Raw genomic sequence first — 24,314 nt, 5'->3', positions numbered from 1 at the left:
TCATCCCAACTTTTAATCACATTAAATATAGATTTGTGAAGCATTACACAATTACCTTTTATTCTCCCTTTTCTCCCATAAGAAGGATAGAAAAAGGACTGTTTCTAAAATAGCATGCTGCAATATATAAAGGCCAAGTATTTATAAAATATTAACTGTTAGTGAGACTCCTCAGAATAGTGAAATGTTATGTATTGTCTAATGAAAATGAAGCCAATTCAAAGCAGTCACTGTGGCAAAGACACCCACCAGAGCAGAGGGTACAGTTTATAATGAAAAACATGACATCTTTAAAATCACAAGAAAGAAGTCTGAAATGAAAAAAGTTCCAGTTTAAGTGCACAAAACACAAAAGTCTTCTATTAGGGCATTCTGAGAGATGGCTGACCCACCAGCCTTCCAAACCAGGCAGACACAAAGTGAGACACAGAAGAGTAAATTAGGAACACACAGACATCGTTATGTAGTTTCTGGAGCAGAGCTGATTCATATTCAGCCTAAGAGAAGCCTAGAGAAAAAGCTAGCCTGGCAGAAGTAGTCTGTTAAAACATTTGCTTACTCATTTTTCTATTAGACATAAACCATAATTGAGCATTAAGAAGTTTGCTGGAGACAACTCAGTGTTGAGAGTGCTTAAAACTTTTTGTGAGTGTCCTAATGTGTTTTTCTTAAAGAACTAGATTCTAGGAGTTATTTTCACTTAATTGTTGAGTTATAATTGTTAGGCATATTTCTGGCCTCAATAATGGCTAAATTTTGAAAATATTATCAGATGATATAAAACCAGAAGGCAAATAAAAACAAGTGCAAGTGTTGTTGGCTTGTTTGGACTTATTTTTACATTGTGATTTTTGAGCAGCAAAGATTAAGGACATGCTTATATGTTTTGCTAAACTTGAGTTGAAATCTGGTGTAAAGCAGAGAAGAGAAGAGGAGTAAATAGGAGGCAAGTAGGACTTAAGGCTTGAAAAATAAGGGGTTTCTGGAATTGGAACTTGATCTCTCTTTTGTGCTTGCTAATTTAGATTCTACTTCATTAAAACACAACTCAGCGCCATATTAATTTATTCAAGTTGTTTGAAAGTAATTAGCGAACAAGTCAAGAAATAAAATTAATCATTGTTACAATACATTATGGTCTGGGGAAAAAAAGCTACAAAGTATATAGGGAAAAAGTAGCCTTCATTTATATTAAAGAAAATTCACTTCACATAAATAGTAAATGTCAGTTAAAGCCAAGGGAAATATGTACCATGTTCAACAGTATTAAAACTGACATAACATGAATGATCGTCAAGAACTGATGGTATCTGGCAATGTTAGGAAATATTAAATAGGCAAGAGATTTTTTTATACTGTTTTACCATTTTGACAGTTTATATACCTAGAAAGAAGGTTCATTTATAGTTGTAAAAATGCAACCTATTCAGTTTTGTTTCATATTCTCTGATCCACTTGAGCAACTATGAAAAGATAATTTGGGCTCAAATAAAGGCTTTTGTAATTGCTGTCAGCTTGGCCAAATACTGTTTTGAGCAATCTGGACAAAAAATCTGACAGTATACTTAGTTCAACACAAAATTAATAAAGGCAACTGAAAGCAAAAGCTGCTTCTTACAAGGGAGGAAGTGAAGAAACCTGCTATTTTCACACATTTTTTCATCTTTCTCTCCTACTAAGGACTAAAATCTATTAATTTTGATCTACAGGTTTCATTTGCATGAATGGAGGAATTAGCCTGTGTCTGAAATATCAGCTTTTTAAATGAAAAACAGAGTCTTTGACACTCAGTGTTGACTCAACCCCCATTTACTTGGGGTTATGTGAACACAGCATTTGCAAGTTGCTATCTTCCATGTATATTTAATAAAATATGGTTGACTGGTTGATTGTCATTTCCTCTTTTAGCCAACTGACACACAGTTTCTGTTTTCCAAAACCAATCCCTCTTCTTTATTTCACCATCCCCCTTCTTCTCCTCACATGCCAATTTCTATTCTACAAGATGAATGGTACTCAGGAGGGGAACAGTGACACCAAAATTCCAATTCTGTGTCTTAAATTAGTTGATATAATTTTATTTGACTGTTAGGACCAACATTGCCTTATAATGATACATCTATTTGAAAAAAGAACTTGTACATATATAAAAGATGACTGGAACCAAAAAGTCCAAAAATCTCATACTTTGCTGCCCTTATGGAAGATAGAAATTTTAGAAGACTATAAAAAATTAAAATATTATATTAACTAAAGAGAGTTTCAGCAAGAGAGAGATATCTGGAAGATGCTGCTGTATTATCTGAAGGTGCATATAAACTTCAAAACAGACATTCTCAAGAATATGCACTATAAATATGCACATTGGAATGAGAAAAAGAAATTGAAATCCATAAGGCCATTCAGAGCCACTGCTTCTGCTGTCAGAATTAATGATTTTTCCTTTCTTCCCTAAGGGTTGATTGCTAACACTGTACAGCACTAGAGGCTTCCATAAATGTGATGTGAATAGAAGCTATTCCAAGACCCAAAACTTACTGTGCCCCACTCAGAGTTGTATCTACAAGATCACATTCTTCAAATTAAATATTTTCTTATAACTTTTTCATTACAATATCTTTTTTTTCCAAAACACTACAGTCACCAACAACCCTTGAAAGGAAAGCAAATATAACCACATCATTTTGAAAACACACAGACACACATAAAAAACATTCACAAAAACCACAGACATTGAAGAAGTAAAGAAAAAGGTAAAGTCAAGGCTTCAAGAGTTGTAAGAATGTGAACAGAGCACCTCACATCAAAGGAGTATTTGTGCAGTGTTCTTCAGCTGCACTCAGATACACGAGCTAAGACCTATGGGTCACATCCTCTGGGAGAGAGATGTGGTTGAGTCACTAAGGCAGGACGCAGAGGGCAACAGGCCCCACATCTCCCTGTGCCATTCCAGGGCAGCTGTACCACTGCTGGTACACAGCCCTGAACAGAGCCATAGAGACATCTCAACTCACCTGGCATTGATGAATCTCAGAAGTTTTTGCTGAAAGAGCAGCTCAGTCTGCACTTTCCTTTGTGGTTTTTTCCATCCACTTTTGTCTGTCTGGAATCTAAAATATTATCCACTGAAACACCCAATTTTACTGATGTTTAGGCTTTTGTTATCCAGTTGACTAAATAGGACTGCCTAAAAACAAAAGGGTTTTATCTGGAACAACAACTCTTTTATTTTGCAGCAAGGACACACCTTTTCCATTTCAAATTTCCCCAGATCCATTCCAGGAGGTCAGAAATCACCACAGCACCTCGCATTTGCATCACAAGAAAACATAAAAATATTCCTCCAGAAAACATACCAGTGCATGCAACAGTGTATAAATAAACAAAAACCCCCAGTATAAATAAAACCCCTTAAAATAAATAAAATTTATAAATAAACACTGCTAACATTGTTTATTTTTTACTCAGCAAAATGACCTCTCTTACTCTAAAGAAGGTATCCAGAAACTGCAGTAAAATTGGCAGACATTTCTGAGGCAAGATTGCATAGTTGGGGTCTCCAAACTAACTGAATTTTGTCCCAAGTTTAATTAATAAATGTCATTTGTATGGGACGACAAGAGGCAAAAACGTGCTTTCGACATCACCTGTCTCAGAGAGGTCAGAATTTTGAGGCATTGTGCTCTAATAGGGTCTGGTTTACATGCATCTCCTCAGTTATATAATGACAGCCTTTAGTTATCTGACTCACATCCTACCTCTCACTGTTAGGTATGAATCAAAGCCATCCTTGGTCAGAATGAATTATCCTTTGTCACTGGAACACCATCTGATGGAACAAGAATTATATAAACTTTCATTTTAGGCAGTCCCATTTTTTCTTTCAGTGGCAAAAAAAAATCTTTAAAAGTTGAAAGCAGAATTAATTATGAATTTACTTGTTCATGTAGAATAATCTGTCTTTAAAATAGCTCAGCATTGAAATTGCCTCAAAGGCAGAAACATCTGCTGCAGAGCAGAAGCACATACACCCTGGCTAAAAACAGAAACCTGAGATTTTACTGTTGCTCAGCTTTGTCATTGCTTCTACTTAACATTGGTGCCCAATTGCATTGCAAGCACTATAGAAATTTAATGATTAATCTGAGTGGCACCTAAAACACAATACGCAGGTAGGATGAGTATGTGAAAGCAGAAAACCAATGTCAAAATGCATTCATGTAAAATGTTACAGTCCTGGGAAACCTGCCTCTTCAGCACAAAAAGCTCATGCATACATAGATCTCAGAAGGATTGTATTCAAGAAACAGATGGAAGTTTGCATATTTTTTAAAATGAAAAGTGAAAAAAAGGAAATAGCCTGCAGAGAGCCAGATAGTCCAGATCACTCACCAGTAGCTTACTATTCAGGGACTAGGAGGGCAAGGAAGGAAAAAACCAAAAACAACTGTGAGCAAAATTTGCTCACCACAATAGACTGTAGTATTTGACTCTGGGATTATTAATTTCCCTTTATAAGAAGGAAGGAAAGTTCATTGTGCTGGAGTGAGACACTAGCTGTGCAACTGAATAGTGCTTGCAGTAATGACTAATCAGCTAAAAGGAGCCTGCAGCGGGGAGTCAGTGTGTTACGCAGCCTCTTGCCTTGAAACACCAGCTGGGCTGATTTTGAGAGAGTAGAACTTCAGCAAAGCCCCTCATATCAATAGGAACATGCACAGGAGAAGGTATACACACAAATACACCACCTATGACCATTCCTTACTAGTTAGAGGTCAGTGGGAGACTGCAGATCTCCAGGAAGCTTTGAAACTCTGCCTGTGTACTGCTCGGAGCCAGTGGCTCCCAGTTTTGGTTTCACCACGATGGAGCAGTGAGGACATGTTCTCCTCACAAAGGCCTCTGTTCTTCATGGTTTCCAGCCCTGCTCACAATAACACAGGGCAAGGGCAGGTTCACCAGACAACAGTTCTTGTGTTGGACAGACTCACTGGAAATTCATTGCTGTTTGCTGTTCTAACCTTCTGCAAAAACATCCCTGTTAAAAGCCCTGTTATTATAGCTTTCGGCACTGATGCACAGGCATGTTATAAAACAGCTCCTGATTTTCTGGGATAATTTCTGGAGGGCCCCAGGAAATGGAAAAAACAAGAAGAACACAGAAGATGTATATTATAAGTTTACATATTCAAAAAGTAGGTGGGAAAACAGCAACACAGCAAACTTAAGGGAAATGTAAAAACACAGTTTTGACTGTGCACCACAGATATCCTAAGTGATATGAGAATGATTAATGATGTTAACTGTACCACAGGTGACATGATGTTCTGTATTGTAGTACAAAGCATCTTGTCAAGTGTGATACAGTTAATTCCCAAGCCACATAAATTCCCTATTCAAAAACAAATTTATTGACTTTAAATTATTGGCTTACAATAAGGGCACCATAACATATCTTTTCTGATAGCTATAAATTATTGCAACTATCCTTCTTTCTCCCTGTACACAATAAAGGAAAGAAGAGAAGGCAAAATAAAATTTAAAAAAAACTCCTCTTATATACCCGAATATCAGTCTTATTTTGCCTCTGATAACAAACAGGAAAATCCATATAGAATTAGTCTTTTTGTGATGTGCACCTGAGAAGCAGACAGCAGAATTTTTTAGCATATTAACTAACACTGTTAGATTTCCACTTTCCATGCACCAGTGACAGGGAAGAGAAGAAACCACATCTGTGCTTTTTAAATAGCTGCAAACTTAGAAAAACCCTTCTAGAAATAGGGAAAGCCAAGGTCCCAGAAGGGCAGAGTAGAAAAGAGCTTGTCTGAAGCATTTTAACCACTGATTTAGTTCTGGGTGTGTTAACTGCTGACTCTATTAAATCAGCTGAAATGAACACCAGTATGGTTCTAGCCCGTCTCTGGTTAAGAGATTAAAGAGACTTGGATCTCTCTGGCTCTTCAGCCTGCAGAAGAACTACCACTACCTTTACAAGGGAATGAATGCAGTTCAGGCAAGTGGAAATGCAGAGAATGGTCATATTTAGCAGTGGATTTATACAACCCACTGCCTCATGAGTTGGAAATCAATTCAAGTGCAACCATTTTGGAATTCAGAAAGCCGTCCTCAGAAAAATCACTCATAAAGGACTTAGGCAGCAATCAAAAAACAGGTTGCGGTACTGAGCCCATAATGGCAAAACAAACAGAGAGGAAACTACCTGAAAAGCTACAATAACTGATAAGATGGAGTCACTGTTTGTTTTTTTTTTCCTCTCTTGTTTTTCCATTGCGTCTTCTGGACAAAGAAAGCTGAAAGCCCTAGCCAAGGAGTTCCCCTGTGTCACAGTTAGCTCAAGTGCTTTCCCCAAGTCCCACTGGTGCAAAGGAACATATTGGCAGGGAAGGGACATGGTTATACTGTTCTGGCAAACTCCATCTGGCATCTATGTCCCAGGGGTGCTGGAGACAGCTGGCATTAGTTTTAATAGTCAGATTCAAATCTTTCTCTGGATCAATGTGTACAAATCAGACCTGTAACTCTGTTTGTTGTTGTGTTCCTTCATGAGACAGGCTTTGCCACAACTGGAAAACACTGAGTTTTCTTATTTGTTCATTTTTAAACCCAAAATATTGTCCACTGAAACACCAGTCACTCAGCATCATCTTCCCATTTTTGTTGTTCTTCTAGCAAACTGAGTTTAAAGCCCTTTAAAGGGAATCTATCTGTCCTAATCTGCTGAAAAATAAACCTTTATAACCATAGCTCAATCCCTACAAACTCAGGATATTGAACTCTCCTAACAAAAAGATCAAGTCAGTTAAAATAAACTTCTTCTACCGGCAGTACTGAATACTGACAACAGACTAGATCAAATGTGCCTACAAGATTCTCCATAAACAAAATCTAGCTGAAATTATACCTGAAGAATCTGTGTACTACCTGAAAATTTTCAATTAAGAAAAAATTTTTAAAAAGCTAAAGCTGTTACTTCCTTCTTTTCCAAAGGTATCCTGAATGAATACTTTAAAATTAATTTAATTAATTATTTTAATTAATTTGTTTATTTAAATACTTATCAATACTAGAGCAAGAAGTCTAATAATATGTATGGAAATAGGTGTTCATTGCATATGGTATCATAATTCAAGACTGTGGTGCAGTACCACAGAAACATGGGCAAAATAAATGGCTAAAAATGTTAATAATGATAAAAAAAGATGCCTGTTATCTATTGCTGTGGAAATTTACTAGCAGGAAGAGGTATAGTAGCCAAAAGACTTCTTTTACAGCCCTACATCAGGCACTAAAACTGTTAGCCCAATCCTGAAGATATTACTCCTCGAGAACAGTCCCATTGAAATTTAAACCCTCAAATGTTCTTTTTGAATTATGCTTTAAAAGGTTTTTTTTAGAAAAAACAACTTTGAAATAATTCCAATATCTCAAGCCATTGTAGGAACAAATTGATGCTTCCATATGAGACTCTTTCTAATAGAAGAGTATTCAAAAGCTGTCTTTCAAAGTTTAAAAAATGCTTTCACTTATGTAAAATTTGCTAATAGTATGAATAGTGATATAGAACTAGGTAGCAAAAATATTTTTTTAAAACAAGTGTTGGGTTTCCCTTCATGCTGTTTTAAATTACTATTATTCTCTTAACAGTTACATATCATCACAGCACCAATTGAGCATTAATTCTAATTCTTTCATGACTCAGCAACTTAATCTGAAATTAGTGTCAAATGTTTATGTTCTAGTAGCAAATAAGGATTTGTTTGAGCAGCTTCTGTGTGGTATCACATCCAAATACGGCAATTCTGTTACTTAACATTTTAAAATATGAACAAAAGTGTAATTGGTCTTGAAAAAAAACCCAAACCCCAAAATACCCCCTCTTCTCCAATCCAATTCTTTCTTCTCTCATGGCTATGTAGGAAGCTGTTCAAGTTTGACTCTCTAAGGAAACAAATAAAAGAATGAAATAGGTTTTTGTATCTATCTGATGTGGCAAGACAAAGGAGATAGAGATTTTTGATGGTATGTTTTTTCCATTATCCATATAGAAAATATTCTAGTTTATGTAACAGAACATTTTATCCCTCTCTGAGACTCTGCTTTGAGTGACACACTTGAACTGCCTCTCAGCCACCAATGTAGTATTTTTCCGATATATCCATCAGAACTTTGTTAAACAAACTAAGATTGAAGGGTGTGTGTGTGTGTGTGTGTAAACCTTAAAAATGAAGAGAAGGGAGAAAGAATGAGAAATTGGCATAATGTAGTTAAGAGTGGAAAAAAAGGTATCTTTCATTAAAATGGTGTCCAAAAGATATCAAACTTGGTGAATGACATTTTCTTCTTTGGTTTGCAAAGGCTTTTGAAGCAACCTTAATATTCAGTTATTTCATTAATATTTATTCAAATAATCTCTCTGCATATCCCAGAATTTCTCACTTTTTTTCCTCCAGATAAATAAAGTAATTTTGACAGAAGAAAGGTAGACATTGCAATGGGAACAACTTATAATAGTTGTGATCAAAATAGTTGTGATCAAAATTCAATGACACATTTTCATCTACCTTAGTGAGTTTTGGCTGAGATCTAAAGGAGATTATTAAAGTCTTTTGATTAAAAATCTAACTAGAATGTGGGAGATTAAGACTTGTAAGGGACAGGTTTGTAGCTGCTGTAAAGTTTCATAGTTCTATTGACTTTGAGAATGTTTAAATAATTTATACCAGCAGATGATTTCCCTTCAAAATTCACAGACAACTTTCATTCCCCTCCTATTAATCTTCCACACTATACATACCACATTTTAGATAGTAAATATGAATGTACAGTCAGTACTTTGTTTTTTATTTTTTTTATTATCAGATCTTGGAAGATGAATAAGTTGTGTGCCCATTGATTTCCTGCTGTTCTGTATGTGGAGCAGATAATAAATCCATATCACATCAAGTATGCCTTAGAAAAAGATGCACTCTGGATTTTAGAGCACATAATTAGGTCAAAAGGCAGCCTGGGTAGCTGGTTTGTCTGGAATCAAAGAGAGTATCTGGAAACAAATTGAATATAGCTTGTAGACATTTTCATAGACATGATGACTGAGATTTCACATTTCTATATATTTTAGTAAATCCATAAGTAGCAAAGAAAACAATATGGGGATTTTTTGGTTTTTTTTGAGAGACAAAATCCAAAACTTTTTATTGCTATGAGTTATTGATGAAGGAAACAAAAAGCTCTTTTCTAACTCAACAGAGAAGAAAGGTTTGAGTGTGCTAGTAGGGAAAGATTATGAAGTTGGGAAGCATGCAGGTTTTTACCAGAATCATAAAATAGCCTAGATTTAAAAAGACCTATGGAGGTCACCTGGTTTGACTCCCTGCTCAAAGCAGGGAAGATTTAGATCTTACTTTGAATTTAGATCATGTTACTGAGGGTAATATGGTGTCAAGTTTAAAATATCATCAGAGAAGAATCCTGTCCCAGCTTCCCTGGGCAGTCTCTCAATGGGCTTTACCCTTGTTACTGTGAAAGGATCAAGAAATGGTTTTCACAGTATTTAACTGAAATACCAATTATTATAACTCATGCCCTTTTGTTTTGCATCTTAAAGAGGAGCCTGGCTCTACCTTTCCTTCTATCACCCTTTCCATACACCTCACGTGCTTCATCCCCTTTATCATTTTGGTGGCCATCCTCTGGGCTTGCTCTACCATGCCAACATCTTTCATGTGTTGGGGGCTCAATACTGGACACCTTTCTCCACATGAAGTCTCACAAGCACCAATGTGAGGGACACGGTCACTTTACTTGAGTGACTCCAAATAACTTGGTAATAGAGTTTAGCCTTCATTGCTGCAACAGCACATTGCTGACCATCCTCAAAAATAACCCAGAGCCAATCTTTTGAGTGTCAGGGACTGAATTTTAGGATGTCCCTTCCCGGTTTGTTAGATATGGCTGAGTAAATACCTTCCCAGGTTCCAGTTGCCCTCTAGTCAGTCTTTTTGTTTGTGGAGGGGCTGTTGCTTAGAAAGAAGGGTGAAGAAAAGATTGTCTATTGAAATATTGTTTATTCCTGAGTTTGCTTAACTGCAGTTTTAGTTCTGTTGTGAAAGTTTAAATAAAGACAGGTGTTGAAATGACTTTGAGATATAACTGTGTTTTAAAGAATGTGGAAGTTTAGACATTAAAACAATCATGGATTATTAATTGTGCAATAAATTGCTTTCTTATCCACCATATGGGTCATGAGGTTTCTCAAAGGGGTAGGAAAAAGGAAATGTATTGTCAGTAACATGCTCAGGATACTCATAAAGGCAGTGGAACTTGGATAAGCACTGATATTAATAAAGAAAAACATTCAAAATATAGATTGCACCACACCTGTACATGCTACATAAGGCAAAGAAATTAAAAAGATTATTTTTATTTCTATTAAGTGTTCATATTGTATCTAAGTAACATTGAGTTCTTCCACCTCTTTATGGTGAGATAAAAACATTTCTTTCAGATAGGAGTGCTGCTTCTGTTATCTGTGTCTTTGTCACCTTGAGACAAAGCTGCCAAAACACAGCCTGTGTGAAATCACGTTTATGTGAGACCATTTTGAAGCTAAAGCAAGTTATGAGTGCCATTTCCTGAATATCATGGGGCAAATTTTAATGTGAAGACACAATTATAACAGCTTAAAAACTACACTGGCTGTTAATTTAAGAGGTGCATTTGAACTTCCAATGTCTTTATTATTTAGATCTAGGCAAACTGTCTCTTTATAAATTGTGAGTCAGTTAAAGCTGAGCTATATATCAGCAACATTTGTATTTAGAACTGCTCAGTCTTGGACTCACTATTCAGTTTTGGTTTTTTACCCTAAAAAATTATGCAGTTTTTTACACTGTGGAAATATTATCAAAGATATAATTTATGTCATATATAGAAAATTTTTTACTAAGCCAATCTGTTCAATGTGGAGATGACCTGTGCAATTCTAAATTTTTTAAAATATATAATTACTTTTTAAAGGATCTTTCTTTATAAATCTTTTTAAACTTTGTTAGATTCTAAATGACAATGAGAGTGATCTAGTCAAGTCAGAAATTCCTCTGGTTTACACACAAATGTTTGCAAACGGATGGCTTGTAGACCTGCAGGTAGACCACAGTGGAAAGCAGGGTGAAATTCAGACCATGATCTGAAGCTCATTGAACTTCTCATTTCAAGTCTTGGAAGCTGCCTAGTTCAAGAGTATTTAGACTGGCTTTAGAGACGAGATTTTTCTAAAAAACAAACCTTTGTACTAAGATACTTGTAACATGAAATGGCATAGTTAAGAAATGCACTGTGTGCATCACCTTTCTAATGTGTCCCAGCCATCTGAGCTATGACAAATATCAGCAGAAGACTATTTATAATATTATTTCCTTTTTTTGAGTATTTTAGCATTACTAGACTCACTTTGGGCTCTCCATGCATAAAGGTCACTGTTACAGAAGAGTCTCAGGGAACAAGGACCTCTCCTGATGGCTCCCAGCAGGCAGCTGCTCAGAGGACAGGGGAAAGAATGGAGAGTAAAGTACTTTGACTCCAACAGGCTACTCTTTTATATCTATATAAATTATTAAAGCTGGAGGTGACCCTTGAGAATGAGAAGACTAAACTGGGTTTTTGTAAGCTCCACTGTTTCACTTCCCACAGAAGAAAGAGGAGATATCAGTGAATCTCATTACCATCACCAGTGAAAATTTTACTGCATTATTCTTTACCTGGACACCTTTTAAAAATACAACCACATCGCAGAAAATTGTATAAAAATTGGTTGCTGTGGTAGCTAAAAGAAAACTTTCATAAGAAAGCACAAACCTAGCCTATTTTACAAATTTTCTAATCTCAAGACAATGTTGCTATATTATACAACAATTTTAAACAGAATTAAAGACTTACCTTGTAAGTCTTTTGTTCCTCGTTTTACTGTGTGATCCCTCTCAATGCAAGTACACAGCAATTAAGCATCAGCATTTTCCATTCTGCTTATCTGACAACAACACACCTGGTCTAAAATCTGTAAACCCAGCCACCCACCCACCCCACTGTCTCGCCTGAGCTGAGTCACAAGAATTCAAACTTGTCTTTTTTTTTTGCATCAGCAGCAGACGGACAATATCGATGGAAACAAACAGCTGCTGATTTGTCACTGACCCCAGGGGGAATACAGAGAAATTTGATTCAGTCTCTATAGTTCTCTGACTCTGAAACCATGTTAAAGGTTTGCACAGATACATATTACATAATCTCTTGGGTAGGGCAGGGATTTGCAAGATCATTTTTGAGATGTTCCAAACTTTAGTGGGGAAATCTTTCTTTAACTTCAAATTAGTAATTACTCGTGTTTATAAATACTCCATGCATGGTCTTCTTTAAAACAGCAGAAGGGAAAGCTATGAGAACAGAAACTGGCTAGGCTGAACACACTATCTACAGCACTCTAGGCTCAATAATACTGGGGATCTTTGAGCCCTCAGCAAAATGTGTGGATATTGAGATTCTCTAGTGCAAGGTCCAGGACTTTGGTGTTTTGTTGCTTATTTCTGTCCCTGTCCCTCCCCCCCTCACCCTCGCCTTTAGTTTTTGTTTGTTAGTTTGTGGTTTTGTTAGTTTGGTTTTGTTTGGTAATTCTATATTACAGTTTAGGATGTTTTAGTAGTAAGCACATGTTCTATTATTGGTGAACTAATTCCAAAAACATTTTAAAATATGAAACATCTCTTTTTAATCTTTTCCAAGCTGCTTTAAGCATAATTTCAAATGAAATAATGAACTGCTTTCTCTTGTTAGAGACTGCATGAGTAATATCTGACCCCTTAATTTATGCCTTACTGAGTACTCTCTGGTTTGATGCTTCTCTCAGCTGTGAGGTTTTCACTTATCCAACAGATCTCACAACACCTAAATTTCAATATACCCAGAAAAAAAAAAAAAAAAAAAAAGACTAGCAAATACAGCTCTTGGAGTATAAAATCAATTTCTAAAAAAAATTATTTCAAGTGACATGCTCAGACATAGTTGAAAACTACTAATTATCTAATGTGAAAAACTTTGAACACTGTTTTCCTGCTAAATGTGACTGGATTATCTAACTGTATTTATAGACCAATAGGGTAAAACTCTTCTCTATGGGAAGGGCAGGTGGCTAGAGATAATTACAATACTTAAAAGTTTTGGATTTCTAGTCCCTCAATGATTAGGGAAAAATAAATTGATCAGAGTAATAGAGATTAATATTCATAGAGAGCACCAACTGTTGTTCATGGTCTTAGGAGAAATCAAGAACCTACCACAATCTTTGCAATACACAGTTTGCTCTACTCTCTTTCACAGGAAGAAAAGTGCCATTTGCTTCAGAATTAGTGATTCCTTATCATTTTATTGCTTTGTATTCCATATAGAAGTAAAACCTACCCAAGTAATTTCTATGAGTGTGCTATGAATCCAGGATACCAACAGTTGCAGAAAAGACTTTGAATAATTGTAGGTATCTTTTATAAATTAATTGACAACCAAATTAATGGGTAATTTTCCAAATACAATTAGAAAACGGAAATGTATGCTCTGCCCCACAGACTGCATTTTGACCATGCAGTGGATTTTCTATAAAAGACTAAAAGTTTAATATTCTTTTAGCGCTGTTTCTGTCAGAGGAGAAGAATGTTGTAGAATGGAATGGAAGAAGACAGAATTCTTCCTTTAGTCAATACTTGCCGAAAAATGAGATAATGCAGTACTAATCAGACAGCAAAATATGGTTTACCCTTTTACAAAATAAAATAAATGCTTATTGCTTTAGGCTATAGGTAATATAATTTAAATCTCATTTGTATATAGCAAATTAAATAAGTTCTAACAAGTAAACAGGATGAATAGGAAAGTCAGATACTTCCTCATGGGATTTGCCTTACATTTCTGCTCCATTTTCCCCTGTTAGTCCTTGTGATATAACCACAACACAGAAAATCTGTCTTTCACATGCCACTGTGAATTTTTACATTTTCATTTAGTTTCCTGATTCATTTCAATGTTTGTTAGGAATTTGATTAGAAGGTAGTGGTAGAGTAAATACAGATTGCTAATGAGTATACAATTGATATACAAATACATAAAAATAAGGCATTCTAGTTTTGTTTCCTTGTTTGTTTTTCCTAACAATGTTTGCAAAGTTAAAGGAAAATAAAATTTTAAAAAGTGTAACTCCAATGAATCATCCCAAACAGATGATTTGTCTTTCAGATAATGAAAGAAAATTTCTACTGGTATCAATACATTGGCTCAACTCGTTATTCTGACCTGTACTTTATGTCATCAGAGATATCAAGATATTATATAAATTACTTTAGAAATCAGGCTGAAAAAAAAAAAGGAATGGGGAAACTTGGTCAGATTTTGATGTTGCTAGACTTTGCATCTACAATAAATCAATTACCTGGTCCAATATGGATCTAAAATCTGCAAAGACTTGATTTAAATTACTTGCATCTCATCTCTAGAGAACAACCTCTTATTAGTCAATATATCTGTGGCAATATTACACTCTTTGGCCTTCCAAGAACTATCTACTAGTAAGTTTTCTCTCCTTTTTAAGATCAACTTCTGCTTGTCAACTTTATTACAAATAACTTTTTTTTATTCTGATAGTGAGAGGCTTTTGTGTTCTTCCTAGCTCTGTGTACAGTGTCTTTCTGGTCTTTGTTTTGCTCACATATTTTTTTTTTTTATGGCAATCCAATCTATTTTTCCCTTTCCTTATTTTTTTCTGCTTATCTGGCAGTCATTAAATAGCACTGGATTTAAACATACTTGTCCTTTGTTCTATTTCCATAAGAGTGGAACAATTTGAATCTATATATTTAAAATTACTTGCTGAAAGCTGCCTGTTCCACCTCCCTTCTTTCCCCTTAAGCTTCCTTCTCAAACCTCAGTGTTTGCTCACTGCCTGCTCATTTGTTGTTTGTTATTCTGCTCTCTGGGCTCTTTTCTGAAAAGCTGTACACACTGTCAATACACTGTCATTCTCATTTGTGCTGTCTTCAGCCCTCATAGTACCAGAGGATAATTTCTGTTGGCTGGAATCTATCCAGAAAAAGGTCTCCCTCAAATATGTTCTTGAAGTTTTTTACTGAAGTCTTCTCACAGAGACATTCTTAGAAACTGCTGGACATCGTATCCCTGCAGCACTCTCTACCCACAGTCAAAATCCTCAATTGCCACTGGGTAATTCTGCCACATACTTATAAAAAATACTCTCAAAATGTTTTATCCATCTGGTCTGTATTCAGTCTACAGTCTTCTAGGGATCTAAATCTGAAGTCGAGATGTGATGTACTAGGCAAAGAACGTTTTTTTCTTTTTCCACTGTTTGTACCAAGACAAAAAAATATTTTATTGTAATAGTTATGCAATTTGAATTAAAAGGGGCAATTGGTATGTCTCTCTTGTGAAAAGGACATAATGTTTTGTTATTTTGATGTGACTTCTAGCTCTTTTCCTTTATTCCTGTATTATCTGCCTTAGTATATTTTTATGTATCTTTGATTTGCAGTGGACTGAACTATTATCGTCCTTCATGCTCCTCTTATGAATGCATTGCATTTTTCTTCCCTGCATTTTGTTTTTTACCTTTAGGCTTCCATTTCTCATGCAATCTGTCCTTTAACCTGTAAACATCTTTTCAAAAGCTTTGTTAAAATGTTCTTTTTTCCTTTTCTTCTCTGCTTCACTGCTCTTGGGACTTCATCTCAGATAAGGCAAACTGAAGTTCTCTAAGTAGCATCCTCTGTGTAGCCACACACCAGTCTGGAGTTTCCAGGACACATCCAGTCTGCATGTGTCTGCATATTGATAGATTATATGTCGGCTTTCGCATATTTTCAACAGATATAAGTTTGCCTGCCCCTTAATGTGGAAGCTTGTCACTTTCCCTTTCATGTTATTTCCATTAGTTAACTTTTCTCAGAAAACTTTTCCCTTTGCTGCCCTGCTGAAATGTTTGGATTTTTTTTTTAACACTTTTATATCCTTTTATGACCTTTAAATTTGATTATATTTGTGGTTTTTTTTTTTTTTTTTTTTTTTTTTTTTCATTCTCACAGTCTTCTGAACTCTGAGATAATCCAAATAATACATTTTATCGGAAGATCCAGTCAACTGAGTAGTCATTGCATCATCAATAAAAAAATAATTAGTGTTACTAGGCTTAGTATTGATTGTTTGAAATGCCAAAGTATATGTACATTCTAAAACTAACACATGCAATATGGTCATCATAAATTATTATGAGAATTCCCAGAAAAAAATGCAGTTTTGATTTTTGAATGTGATTTATCCATCCCCTAACAAGATGTTAGCAATAACTACCACTTTAAAAATGTTTTTTATAAAGCACAGACCAAATTCTGAAATCTTGTTCTGGTTTGAAGGAGAAATACTGAGTTCAGAAGCTGGTTCATCAGTACATTTGAGATTTTAGATACTGTATACCTGTGAGATTTGTTGTGTCACCTAAAATTTTAAAACAATTAAATATTAAGTTATTTGTGAAACTCTGGAGTGGGTATTACTAATGAACCAGAAAAGATTCTAAGATTTCTTAATTCTGCAAATATTCTTACTTGTACTCTTAATTTTCAGACTGCTGTGAGGGTTTTGTTTGTCTGTTTGTTTGTTTGTTTAATTTCATCAATACTGTAAACTATTTGTAAAGACCAAAGACATCAACCTGTGTGAATGAGTAAATTCAAACATGCATTTTCTTCAAATTAAATTGTTCACCTTTAAATATTGTATCTTTCTCTACATGAGTCTTTATATTGAGACAACTTTGAAAATTTGGATGTCAGAGAGAATAGCTGACAAATTACAGGAATTCTGATTACTTTTCATCAGAATCTTATCCCAACCCCACTGCTGGTAAAGTGAGCAGTAGACTCTGTTATGCCTTTCTCAACAACTGTGTCCAGTGCAGTAATTGACACCAGGAAAAGCCCACCTCCCTGAGTTAAATACAGAAGAAACAGACCAAGAACTTCTTGAAGATGCATCCTAATCACAGAAAGGTCTTCCTCTTTCATCTAGCATAGCAGAGTCATGTTGCAGGTCTTGTAATGGGTAATGTAAAATGGACTCCTTTGTAAGCAGCAACTAAAAATGGAATAAATAATATTAAATTTACTGTTATTTTCTCCATTTTTCAATCTTGTTTCAATGTCTTCTGCTTTCATTTATTTTTTCTATTCAGAACTCTCTTTTGTCTTTCAATTTAAAATAGCAAGGATCAACTTGTGTTAAAATTATAAAGAGCACACTTTTTGTCAGTCTTCATGAGTACATAATTTATTGAATCCAATCTCTGTTGTGATGCAGCTTTCTAGATTACTCTTATTTCTTACTAAATCTCAGTTGGCAATTGCAAATAATCTTTTCTTTAACCTTCATTCTCTTCTCTCTTTCATACATGTGCAATGACATGTTGACATAATATATATATATATATAATACACATAAATCCTTTCTTGTACTTAGCTATTGCTGTTAAATTTTCTGGCTGAATATAATTGACATTCAAAAGAGCAGTCTAATAAGATGTTAAACACTGTATGAATCAGTTTTTAAAAGTGTTCACTGTACCCAAAACAATAACTGCTGCATATCATGCTGGGGGTTGAACATGACAAATACTTTGTTATTGCTCTTTTTGTAGGCTCAGAATTATTAGCAGTTGATTAGACTTAAAAAGGAAGGTTCAAAGATTTCTTGCACATACAGATAAGGGAAAAAATTTTAAAGGAATAGAGTATAATTCTAAAGGCTCTCTACAAACTATAGCTGTTACCTTGAATTTTGCATAAAGCTGGTCCTGCATTAAGAAAAACCCAATCACATTAGACAGCAAAATAAAGAAAAAAGTATTTTAGCCAGTCCTTTATATACTGTTACACACTCAAACTTCAGAAAATTGGCTTAACTAAGAAAATGTATGTGTTGTATATCTGTTTAATATCTAAGGAAATTCATACTGTCACATGATTGGTATTTTACAGTATAAAATGTAAATTAAAGGCAATATATCAGTACTCTTTGGTGGTGCAGATTAACTAGGAATCCACTTTTATTACCAAGCAAACACAATGATTACAGTTGACTTCTATACTTGTTTCAACAAGTACAGAAATTCCTATTGCAGCAACTAAGAAGGGATCTTAGTGATCTGCAACACTGAAAGTAACATTTGTCTTAAAATATACCATGAAGAGTAGTTTGAAAAAGCTACAGTGACATACATTTGCATTGAGGGATTAATCTTCAAAATTTATGAATACTCATTAAAAACAAGAACATTTCTTAGAAGGAATGTTCTTGGTTAATGTTTTAGGATATATAATAATAATAATAGAGTCATTGGAAGAATTTGTTGCTTTAAGTGTAAAAATCAAACTTTGAATTTTGTCAAAAGAATATGACAATCCAAAGCAGAAGGGAATTTTTTATCCTGAAAGTTATTGCTGACTGAGGGATGTTAAATGAGCAATTCTTGACTACAGAAAAATTGTGCTTGTTTTGGTGCAAATCCTACTGGATATAATACTTTAGAATGTACAACAGGATTTGAAACTGATTTTTTTTTTCTTACTACACAATGCAATATTACCATAGAAAAATACAATTTAAGTACAGATTCTTTTTTGTAAATTCAGAAAAATGTCTACATCATCAATATTTCAACAAGGTATACTTCTTTTCATCCTAATGTATGTATAATTAGTCTTATATAAGGCAATAACTCTGTAGGATAAGCATACCAATCTAATTTTAACAAAAACTTCAAAGGGAAGAAAGAGTAAATCAGTGACTATAGCCAGCTATTGTTTTTCAAATGCACAATCCACTTTTCCCAAGCTTGAAAACAAATGTGAAATATCAGCCACATAAATAATGAGCATAACCTTTTGCTGTTGAAGCTGCCAACATGGAGCTAAATAGTAAGAAGAAAAGAGCACTTCATTAATCATTCATACAAGATTATATCTGATGTAAAATTATATGTATCCTCTAGTATATGCATTTGTTTTGTTTTGGTTAAAATTAAGTAGTCCAAACACTCGGACATAGGTTATGGTTCCAGATGTTTAGGAATATATGAAAAAAATTTAGAGCACTAGTGAAGAAAAGAACACTTAAAAATTGAATTGATGGGAAAGGAGGATTTCCATTGTTGGTCTCTACAAATTACTTCTATTTTTAGCACAGCACACTGTATAAAAGCTCCAGCATCAAAGTCCAGGTCTAGCCTACTAAGACATTCTTACAGTAAGATGCTTTAATAACAAACTGATTGAGGTTTTCTTCTCTGTACTTGTTCTTTCCTGATGACTTGGGTTGGTTCTCCTGTCTCTAAATAGGTCTAACAGGGTGAGGGAGGCCACCCACATACCAAGATCCCAAGTGGAGAGCAAGAGTATGCTGACCTTATCTCAGGCACAGACTTGTGCTCAAACTTAAATCTGTCACTGCCTTCAGGGAAAGAAATAAGGCAAGGTTTTCCCCATAATATTTTCAAACAGTACTGTTTATTTCTTATGTTCTGTATTTTCCTTGGACTGAACTTTGGTTTTGCCTGTTTTGCAGACAGTTTGTTTCTGTTAGACTTAAGGAAAACGAAGATCATTCTATTGATTAAAATAATGACCCTTTATAGAATCCTTTTTTCCAGTGTGAATACTTACTCACAGTGCTGAGTTTACTTGGATTCAATGGGTCTAGTCATACAAATGAAAACAGAGCACGACTGAACTAGACTGCAACCCCGGCAGCCACAGCTTTACAAATCCTGAGGTTTTGCTTGTGAAAAGCCATGCAGATAAGACGCCATCCTTGACACATGCTTTATTTAGGACAGGGGATGAATAATATCTTGATATTTCCTGTAGTGTGAGGGACTTTATACCCCTCTGATGGGACAGCTTCACACAGTGACAATGCAGTTTCCTTCTCCTACTCTCACCTACGGCACAGACTCAGCTGCTACTGCTCATCTGACAGTGTGCTGAACCGGGCAGCCCACCATCCCAGCAAAAAGGGGCAGTACATTTTTGCCAGGGTACTGAACATAGTAAAAGCCCTGGAGGCACACCAGAACTCATCCAAGGAAAGGGGCAAGAAAAGTGGAAAAGGGGGCAAAAGAGTGAGAAAACAGAGCAAACATAGTTTGGGAACCACACCTTTCATGATGTCTATGTGGTTACACTGCTTCAGCTTCATCATATTTTTGCCATCTTTCATCCATCATAATATGACTTCCTGACTACTTTCTACTTTAAATTCAACTTCTAATCAGGAGTCCATGGGGAACAGGAAAGCAAGTAAGGACCTGATCCTGTGATGATAACCTGCAGACTGTGGTTTAGCATTAACTATGCTATTTTTAACAGCCCAAACACGATTCATCTTTTCTACTTTTAGCCATTCATTCTAGTTCCCCCTAGGAGATTTGTCTCCTCTCGGTTATGCTGATTTAGCTCTTCACATGGCTGACCTCTAAACTGGACTTGCAAAATGAAGCACTCAAAACAAAAAAAAAAAAGTCTAATCTTTAAATAAAAACATACCATTTCATCAGTCTGATTTATAGTCAGAGCAAAAAACTGCAGAATTGGCATAAATAAATGTCAGGGCTCAAAGGGAGGCAGGAATGTATGGCCACTTGTGGGGAGGGAGGGAGACATCTTTTAGTAAGCTCCAGAAAGAATAGGAGCATGGAGAAACTGCAGGCTTAATTCAGGCATTAGTTTAGACTTGTGAATGGTGTAGACAGGCAGCAGATTAGACCACTTGGGGAGGTGTGTAATTTTCTTTGGTGAAGGTTTCTAAGAACAGATTAGACATGAGCCTGTCAGCATGTACACAGCTTATCTGAGCTTGGGAGTTTGGATACTATACCTTTGTTTTCTACTAGATGGTGGAATGTTCTGAAATATTGTCAATGTCTGGTTTTATCTATTTCCCAGAACATCTTCAAAATTTAAAAAAAAAAAGTTTTTTGATGTAGCTTTGTTGGAAGTAGCTAAAATGTGTCAGAATGTTGCGTTTTTATGGATCCTCTATGTCCATGAAGACTCCTTTTAGAAAAGGGATAATAAAGCCATTAAGCAAGAGCTACTTAATCTTAAAGCAAAATAATCTAAAATGTTTTGAACTTGAATATCCACATTTATGTGTACTTGGCTTAGTCAATGTTAGTAGTATTGAATTGTAGAAACTAGTAATTAAGCAGGCAATTCGCTATAGGCTGTCAAACAGCAGCTTTACAGAGTTGAGTACACTGCAAATTTAGGTGCTACACTGGGTGCTCATTGCAGATTGCTTGAAGCTGAATTACAGGTTCAAAGTGGAGACAGGCAGCTCTTGAAAAATCAAGGTACTTGGGAGACTCAAAGATATCTGTATTTTAAATACTCAAAATGAATGCCATAGGGCAGGACAGTCAGACATTTAAATGTTTCATCTAGAGAGGTTTGAGCTTGTTTGGATGCACACTCCACCTTCCACAGCTGTCATGTAGGAAAATATGAAGCAGATGAGAATGCCCTGTTTGAAAAGTTAAAATTTTCCAGTTAGATGTTTTCCTTAGAGACCAAATCTTTAGGTATTCAAATATATATATATATATATATATATATATATATATATATCTTTTTTAAACAGAGGCTATTTAGGCATGTTGAAATAGAATGATGGTGCATCAGGAGATGTTCAGATTGGACATGAGAAAAAGGATTTCACTGAGAGGCTGGTCAGTCACTGAAGCAGGCTTGCCAGGGAAGTCACAGCACAAGCCTGTTGGAGTTCACGGAGTATCTTCAGGATGTTGTTACTCATATGGTTTAGTTTTAGGTAGTCCTTTGAGGAACAATTAGTTGGACACCATGGTCCTACCTGGATCCCTTCCAGCTTGAGATACTCTATGATTCTATGATTATTATACAAGTAAAACTGGCCTGGTCACCTCAGACTGCTTTGAATTGTAAAAACAGAGTTTCAGGGGCTCTAGAAGTCACGTATGAATGTCAAATCAGCCAACTTTTTAATTTTGGACTTTTTTCATATAAATAATGGATGTAGTTTGATGTCCTTTTAGATATTAAGAACATAAATGCAAAAATAAATTGGATGTTAGTTATAAATTAGGTGATGAAAAATAAACACTTTCCTGACTTTAGAACTGTGCAAGCTTCCTCATGCTCTATTTTTCATATTGCTTATATCTAACCTAAAAATACAGACTTTCACTTGCAGTGTTATGTTTTGTTTACTGAAACAGTACTAAGTTAGAGACTGAAGAAAAAGCCTGAATACTACTCTTCAGGTGTTAGGTGCCAAGGGGGGAAAAAAAATGGAAGGGAAGGGAAGGGAAGGGAAGGGAAGGGAAGGGAAGGGAAGGGAAGGGAAGGGAAGGGAAGGGAAGGGAAGGGAAGGGAAGGGGAAAGAAAAAGTATAAGTGGAACAGGATTATTTCTCTAGTCTTCTCTTGTGTGTACAGCATTTTGAAAGCTACAGCATTTTATAAATTTGTGCCAAAGCTACTAAGCTGTTCAAAAGATTCCATAGAGAGCTGATCGATTCTTTTTATGTCTTCTGCATACTTATTAACTCTACAGCTATTAATCAGGTCATAGTCTGAAATTTGCTTCAATACCAGAAAATGTAAAGTTGCCTAATGCTTTCCATCGAAAAATCTTAACTTCTGTTGCTTGTAACCTCCCCAGATTTGAATAATAGGGGCTTAAAGCATTCATCCTAAGTATCTGTCTCAGCATGAAACATTTTGGTAAATTCCAGTCCTTTCAAAGAAAGAGATTTTGGAAACAAAATGCTAAAATAAACACTAAACAAACAAATAGAAAAAAAAACAAATAATGAATGCCTGTGGGGACAAATAAATTTTTTGATTTTAGAGTCCCCAGTGGTTTGGGAGCAAGGTCCCCAAATATTTTGTAGATATGGACTTAATACCAAAGATGTGTCTTTTACTTTTTCTCACATGAAATCAAATATTTTCATGTGGAAAAACAAAATCAATACTCATACTTAGCAGGTCAGATTTTTAGCTGGTATTTTTTCTTTCTTGATGTTGTTCTCATTTGGCATGAACCAGCTTTGCACTGTGGTGTGGCTCATCCCAAGCAGTGATCTGAGGCTGCGACATGAGCTGGCCCCTGTCAGCTTGGTGGGGGAAAGTCAGCTAGCCAGATGACAAGCAGGCAAGAGGTAAGAACACCCTGTGCTTGGGTTGATGGATGAGCAACTGTGTAGCAGGAAGAATTTTGAATGTCTGGGTGTGAGAAGAGAACCTGAACAAATGATGAGGCAATGGAACAGCAGGATGTCAACAGGACAGCTCAGCCAGAGGGGTAGGAGACAGGATGAGGAGAGTGTTCCAGATTTGGATGCATTAAATGACAAGGATTTACCAGGTATCAATATGACTCAGAGGTATATTCAACAAGAAGAGACAGAAAACCAAGCATGAAGCAGATGTGGGACCAGGAATCTAAGTTAAGAGAGGAACAAGATAAAAAATTTGGAATGGCGTGTCCATGACAACCTTCAAGCTGAAAATGCTGAGGAAAAAGAGAGAAAGGGCAAACTGAGATAAGAAAAAGAAAAACTAGATGGGTGAAGAGGTAGATAACAGGCATGTGGTCAGGGAAATTGCTATGGGAGAAGGTCTGAGAAAGACACACCACAATGTGGTAAGGCATGGGAATATATCAAGACAAAAAAGACTAACAAGTTGCCTTAAAAGAAAAGAACGAGATGGTCTAAGGAATAGCATTCAGAAGTCTGGGAGGATAGCCTGAAATGGCTGTCAAGGTGATTTGTGAAATCACCTGACAATCTGAAATGCTTTTTTCTCATACAATGCTGATCTATAATGATCATAGCTCTATTTCTAGAGTGGTATCAAACTCTAAGTGGTCTCACTCTCTGTATATAAAGAAATCTTTCCCCAAGCAGTAATGGAATAGGAAGTGTCTCAGGTCTTTTAGGAATGTTTAAGTGTCTTTATGATGCCATAGTATACATTTTTAAGGGATGAAACACATTATCTTCAAATTTTATTTCTGCTTTCTCTCTTAACAAGAGCCTTGTCTGGTTTGGTGACAGACATGCTGTACAAATGACTCTGGAATATGCAGAGGAGAAGACTGAGATCTGCTGTTGTTTCACCTCCTATGGAAGATGGAAAGTGC

The 24,314-nt window shown here is 35.6% G+C and overlaps 1 protein-coding gene across 7 annotated transcripts in view; it reads right to left on the bottom strand.

The window, feature by feature from the left end:
* Positions 1–24,314, bottom strand: part of HS3ST5 (heparan sulfate-glucosamine 3-sulfotransferase 5) — a 192,594-nt gene that overhangs the window by 117,444 nt on the left and 50,836 nt on the right. Inside the window, exon 2 of one of the 7 annotated variants that reach the window (XM_021555514.3) lies at positions 3,759–3,829. The exons of the other annotated variants lie outside the window; for them this stretch is intronic. The gene's annotated coding sequence lies outside the window, so the exon portion shown is untranslated. The remainder of the gene's footprint in view (positions 1–3,758; positions 3,830–24,314) is intronic. 7 annotated transcript variants of the gene reach the window in all.

The sequence above is a fragment of the Lonchura striata genome, chromosome 3 (genome assembly GCF_046129695.1).
Source record: "Lonchura striata isolate bLonStr1 chromosome 3, bLonStr1.mat, whole genome shotgun sequence".
Taxonomy (NCBI): Eukaryota; Metazoa; Chordata; class Aves; order Passeriformes; family Estrildidae; genus Lonchura; species Lonchura striata.
Note: the sequence above shows the minus strand (reverse complement) of the source record. Positions and strands in the feature narration are given on the sequence as shown.